Raw genomic sequence first — 7,281 nt, forward strand, 5'->3', positions numbered from 1 at the left:
TTGGCAGCTGAACAATAGTCCACCGTATACAACCTAGAGGCACCAAGTCTGCCAGTACGAGACCCTCGTTAATGAATAAGGAAAACAAGTGTATACTTAAGGGCTCGTTTTTCCGTGTTTTACACAAAATTAATGAGATTAACAGACAATAATGCCAAGGCAACTGTATGGGAAGTTATTAGGCCAACTGTATTTTAATTGAGAAGAAGGAATAGTGGGTGAAAAGATAACTTGCCGTTGGCAGGATCCAAACCTGCAACCTTCGAATAACGCGTTCGATGTTCTACCACCGAGCTACCATGATAGCCCCCAGCCACTTCATTGGGTTTCTATGCCAATTTAAACCAGGGAGTGTCAGTCAGCACCACTAGTAGCCATGGCGGCGAGTGTGGTACACTCTGTTATGAGCCTGTTTGTCATCACGTAGCACGTGAACTTATTACTAATTGGCAGCTGACCAATGATCCACCGTATACAACCTAGAGGCACCAAGTCTGCCAGCACGAGACCCTCGTTAATGAATAACGAAAACAAGTGTATACTTAAGGGCTTGTTTTTCGTGTATTACACAATATTAAAGACATCGAACAGACTATAATGCCAAGGAAGGTATAGGGGAAGTTATTATGCCAATTGTATTGTTAATGAGAAGAAAGAAAAGTGGGTGAAAAGATAACTTGCCGTGGGCAGGATCCGAACCTGCGACCTTCGAATAACGCGTTCGATGCTCTACCACTGAGCTATCCCGACAGCCATACCCCAGCCATTAATTGGGTATCTATGTCAATTTAAACGTGGGAGTGTCAGTCAGTGCCACTAGTAGCCATGGCGGCGAGTGTGGTACACTCTTTTATGAGCCTGTTTGGCGTCACGTAGCACGTGAACTTATTACTAATTGGAAGCTGACCAATGGTCCCCCGTATACAACTTACAGGCACCAAGTCTGCCAGTACGAGACTCTCGTTAATGAATAAGGAAAACAAGTGTATACTTAAGGGCTTGTTTTTTGTGTTTTACACAATATTAATGAGATCTAACAGACAAAAATGCCAAGGAAAGTGTATAGGAAGTTATTAGGCCAATTGTATTTTAAATGAGAAGAAAGAAACGTGGGTGAAAAGATAACTTGCCGTGGGCAGGATCCAAACCTGCGACCTTCGAATAACGCGTTCGATGTTCTACCACCGAGCTACCATGATAGCCATCCCCCCAGCCACTTTATTGGGTATCTCTGCCAATTTCAACCTGGGAGCGTCAGTCAGTGCCACTAGTAGCCATGGCGGCGAGTGTGGTACACTCATTTATGAGGCTGTTTGGCGTCAGGAAGCACGGGAACTTATTACTAACTGGAAGCTGACCAATGGTCCACCGTATACAACCTAGAAGCACCAAGTCTGCCAGTACGAGACTTTCGTTAATGAATGAGGAAAACAAGTGTATACTTAGGGCTTGTTTTTCGTGTTTTACACAATATTAATGAGATCTAACAGACAATAATGCCAAGGAAACTGCATGGGAAGTTATTAGGCCAATTGTATTTTAATTGAGAAGAAAGATTCGTGGGTGAAAAGATAACTTGCCGTGGGCAGGATCCAAACCTGCGACCTTCGAATAACGCGTTCGATGTTCTACCACCGAGCTACCATGATAGCCATCCCCCAGCCACTTTATTGGGTATCTATGCCAATTTAAACCTGAGAGTGTCAGTCAGCGCCACTAGTAGCCATGGCGGCGAGTGTGGTACACTCTGTTATGAACCTGTTTGGCATCACGTAGCACGTGAACTTATTACTAATTGGCAGCTGACCAATGATCCTTCGTATACAACCTAGAGGCATCAAGTCTGCCAGTACGAGACCCTCGTTAATGAATAAGGAAAACAAGTGTATACTTAAGGGCTCGTTTTTCGTGTTTTACACAATATTATTGAGATCTAACAGACAATAATGCCAAGGAAGGTATAGGGGAAGTTATTAGGCCAATTGTAATGTAAATGAAAAGAAAGAAAAGTGGGTGAAAAGATAATTTGCCGTTGGCAGGGTCCGAACCTGCAACCTTCGAATAACGCGTTCGATGCTCTACCGCTGAGCTACCACGACAGCCATCCCCCCAGCCACTTTATTGGGTATCCATGTCAATTTAAACGGTGGAGTGTCAGTCAGCGCCACTAGTAGCCATGGCGGCAAGTGTGGTACACTCTTTTATGAGCCTGTTTGGCGTCACGTGGCACGTGAACTTATTACTAATTGGAAGCTGACCAATGGTCCACCGTATACAACCTAGAGGCACCAAGTCTGCCAGTAGGAGACCCTCGTTAATGAATAAGGAAAACAAGTGTATACTTAAGGGCTCGTTTTTCGTATATTACATAATATTAATGAGATCTAACAGACAATAATGCCAAGAAAGGTACAGGGGAAGTTATTAGGCCAATTGTATTATAAATGAGAAGAAGAAAAGTGGGTGAAAAGATAACTTGCCGTTGGCAGGATCCGAACCTGCGACGTTCGTATAACGCGTCCGATGTTCTACCACTGAGCTACCACGACAGCCATCCCCCAGCCACTTTATTGGGTATCTATGTCAATTTAAACGTGGGAGTGTCAGTCAGCGCCACTAGTAGCCAAGGCGGCGAGTGTGGTACACTATTTTATGAGCCTGTTTGGTGTCACGTAGCACGTGAACTTATTACTAATTGGAAGCTGACCAATGGTCCCCCGTATACAACCTAGAGGCACCAAGTCTGCCAGTACGAGACTCTCGTTAATGAATAAGGAAAACAAGTGTATACTTAAGGGCTTGTTTTTGTGTTTTACACATTATTAACGAGATCTAACAGACAATAATGCCAAGGAAAGTGTATAGGAAGTTATTGGGCCAATTGTATTTTAAATGAGAAGAAAGAAACGTGGGTGAAAAGATAACTTGCCGTGGGCAGGATCCAAACCTGCGACCTTCGAATAACGCGTTCGATGTTCTACCACCGAGCTACCATGATAGCCATCCCCCCAGCCACTTTATTGGGTATCTATGCCAATTTCAACCTGGGAGTGTCAGTCAGTGCCACTAGTAGCCATGGCGGCGAGTGTGGACCACTCATTTATGAGGCTGTTTGGCGTCACGTAGCATGGGAACTTATTACTAACTGGAAGCTGACCAATGGTCCACCGTATACAACCTAGAGGCACCAAGTCTGCCAGTACCAGACTCTCGTTAATGAATGAGGAAAACAAGTGTATACTTAAGGGCTCGTTTTTCGTGTTTTACACAATATATTGAGATCTAACAGACAATAATGCCAAGGAAGGTATAGGGGAAGTTATTAGGCCAATTGTAATGTAAATGAGAAGAAAGAAAAGTGGGTGAAAAGATAATTTGCCGTGGGCAGGATCCGAGCCTGCAACCTTCGAATAACGCGTTCGATGCTCTACCACTGAGCTATCACGACAGCCATACCCCAGCTATTTTATTGGGTATCTATGTCAATTTAAACATGGGAGTGTCAGTCAGCGCCACTAGTAGCCATGGCGGCGAGTGTGGTACACTCTGTTATGAGCCTGTTTGGCGTCACGTAGCACGTGAACCTATTACTACTTGGCAGCTGACCAATGATCCACCGTATACAACCTAGAGGCACCAAGTCTGCCAGTACGAGACCCTCGTTAATGAATAAGGAAAACAAGTGTATACTTAAGGGCTCGTTTTTCGTGTTTTACACATTAATAATGAGATCTAACAGACAATAATGCCAAGAAAACTGTATGGGAAGTTATTAGGCCAATTGTATTTTAAATGAGAAGAAGGAAAAGTGGGTGAAAAGATAACTTGCCGTTGGCAGGATCCAAACCTGCAACCTTCGAATAACGCGTTCGATGTTCTACCACCGAGCTACCATGATAGCCATCCCCCCAGCCACTTCATTGGGTTTCTATGCCAATTTAAACCTGGGAATGTCAGTCAGCACCACTAGTAGCCATGGCGGCGAGTGTGGTACACTCTGTTATGAGCCTGTTTGACATCACGTAGCACGTGAACTTATTACTAATTGGCAGCTGACCAATGATCCACCGTATACAACCTAGAGGCACCAAGTCTGCCAGTACGAGACCCTCGTTAATGAAAAAGGAAAACAAGTGTATACTTAAGGGCTTGTTTTTCGTGTTTTACACAATATTATTGACATCGAACAGACAATAATGCCAAGGAAGGTATAGGGGAAGTTATTATGCCAATTGTATTGTTAATGAGAAGAAAGAAAAGTGGTTGAAAAGATAACTTGCCGTTGGCAGGATCCGAACCTGCGACTTCGAATAACGCGTTCGATGCTCTACCACTGAGCTATCACGACAGCCATACCCCAGCCATTTGATTGGGTATCTATGTCAATTTAAACATGGGAGTGTCAGTCAGCGCCACTAGTAGCCATGGCGGGCGAGTGTGGTACACTCTGTTATGAGCCTGTTTGGCGTCACGTAGCACGTGAACTTATTACTAATTGGAAGCTGACCAATGGTCCACCGTATACAACCTAGAGGCACCAAGTCTGCCAGTACGAGACCCTCGTTCATGAATAAGGAAAACAAGTGTATACTTAAGGGCTCATTTTTCGTGTTTTACATAATAATAATGAGATCTAACAGACAATAATGTCAAGGAAGGTATAGGGCAAGTTATTAGGCCAATTGTATTATAAATGAGAGAAGAAAAGTGGGGTGAAAAGATAACTTGCCGTTGGCAGGATCCGAACCTGCGACGTTCGAATAACGCGTTCGATGTTCTACCACTGAGCTACGTCGACAGCCATCTCCCAGCCACTTTATTGGGTATCTATGTCAATTTAAACGTGGGAGTGTCAGTCAGTGCCACTAGTAGCCATGGCGGCGAGTGTGGTACACTATTTTATGAGCCCTTTTGGTGTCACGTAGCACGTGAACTTATTACTAATTGGAAGCTGACCAATGGTCCCCCGTATACAACCTAGAGGCACCAAGTTTGCCAGTACGGGACTCTCGTTAATGAATAAGGAAAACAAGTGTATACTTAAGGGCTTGTTGTTTGTGTTTTACACAATATTAATGAGATCTAACAGACAATAATGCCAAGGAAAGTGTATAGGAAGTTATTAGGCCAATTGTAGTGTAAATGAGAAGAAAGAAAAGTGGGTGAAAAGATAACTTGCCGTGGGCAGGATCCGAACCTGCGACCTTCGAATAACGCGTTCGATGCTCTACCACTGAGCTACCACAACAGCCATCCCCCAGCCACTTTATTGGATATCTATGTCAATTTAAACGGTGGCGTGCCAGTCAGCGACACTAGTAGCCATGGCGGCGAGTGTGGTACACTCTTTTATGAGCCTGTTTGGCGTCACGTAGCACGTGAACTTATTACTAACTGGAAGCGGACCAATGGTCCACCGTATACAACCTAGAGGCACCAAGTCTGCCAGTACGAGACCCTCGGTTATGAATAAGGAAAACAAGTGTATACTTAAGGGCTCGTTTTTCGTGTTTTACACAATATAATGAGATCTAACAGGCAATAATGCCAAGGAAGGTATAGGGGAAAAAGTAGGCCAATTGTATTGTAAATGAGAAGAAAGAAAAGTGGGTGAAAAGATAACTTGCCGTGGGCAGCATCCGAATCTGCGACCTTCGAATAACGCGTTTGATGCTCTACCACTGAGCTACAACGACAGCCTTCCGCCCAGCCAGTTTATTATGTATCTAAGTCATTTTAAACGTGAGAGTGTCAGTCAGCGCCACTAGTAGCCATGGCGGCGAGTGTGGCACACTCTTTTATGAGCCCTTTTGGCGTCACGTAGCACGTGAACTTATTACTAATTGGCAGCTGAACAATGATCCACCGTATACAACCTAGAGGCACCAAGTCTGCCAATACGACACCCTCGTTAATGAATAAGGAAAACAAGTGTATACTTAAGGGCTCGTTTTTCGTGTTTTACACAATATTATTGTGATCTAACAGACAATAATGCCAAGGAAGGTATAGGGGAAGTTATTAGGCCAATTGTATTATAAATGAGAAGAAGAAAAGTGGGTGAAAAGATAACTTGCCGTGGGCAGGATCCGAACCTGCGACCTTCGAATAACGCGTTCGATGCTCTACCACTGAGCTATCACGACAGCCATACCCCAGCCATTTTATTGGGTATCTATGTCAATTTAAACATAGGAGTGTCAGTCAGCGCCACTAGTAGCCACGGTGGCGAGTGTGGTACACTCTGTTATGAGCCTGTTTGGCGTCCCGTAGCACGTGAACTTATTACTAATTGGCAGCTTACCAATGATCCACCGTATACAACCTAGAGGCACCAAGTCTGCCAATACGACACCCTCGTTAATGAATAAGGAAAACAAGTGTATAGTTAAGGGCTCGTTTTTCGTGTTTTACACAATATTATTGTGATCTAACAGACAATAATGCCAAGGAAGGTATAGGGGAAGTTATTAGGCCAATTGTAATGTAAATGAGAAGAAAGAAAAGTGGGTGAAAAGATAATTTGCCGTGGGCAGGATCCGAACCTGCAACCTTCGAATAACGCGTTCGATGCTCTACCGCTGAGCTACCACGACAGCCATCCCCCCAGCCACTTTATTGGGTATCTATGTCAATTTAAACGGTGGAGTGTCAGTCAGCGTCACTAGTAGCCGTGGCGGCGAGTGTGGTACACTCTTTTATGAGCTTGTTTGGCGTCCCGTAGCACGTGAACTTATTACTAATTGGCAGCTTACCAATGATCCACCGTATACAACCTAGAGGCACCAAGTCTGCCAATACGACACCCTCGTTAATGAATAAGGAAAACAAGTGTATACTTAAGGGCTCGTTTTTCGTGTTTTACACAATATTATTGTGATCTAACAGACAATAGTGCCAAGGAAGGTATAGGGGAAGTTATTAGGCCAATTGTAAAGTAAATGAGAAGAAAGAAAAGTGGGTGAAAAGATAATTTGCCGTGGGCAGGATCCGAACCTGCAACCTTCGAATAACGCGTTCGATGCTCTACCGCTGAGCTACCACGACAGCCATCCCCCCAGCCACTTTATTGGGTATCTATGTCAATTTAAACGGTGGAGTGTCAGTCAGCGTCACTAGTAGCCGTGGCGGCGAGTGTGGTACACTCTTTTATGAGCCTGTTTGGCGTCACGTAGCACGTGAACTTATTACTAATTGGAAGCTGACCAATGGTCCACCGTATACAACCTAGAGGCACCAAGTCTGCCAGTACGAGACCCTCGTTCCTGAAAAAGGAAAACA

This window comes from Rhipicephalus microplus, unplaced genomic scaffold (genome assembly GCF_043290135.1).
Source record: "Rhipicephalus microplus isolate Deutch F79 unplaced genomic scaffold, USDA_Rmic scaffold_14, whole genome shotgun sequence".
Classification (NCBI taxonomy): domain Eukaryota; kingdom Metazoa; phylum Arthropoda; class Arachnida; order Ixodida; family Ixodidae; genus Rhipicephalus; species Rhipicephalus microplus.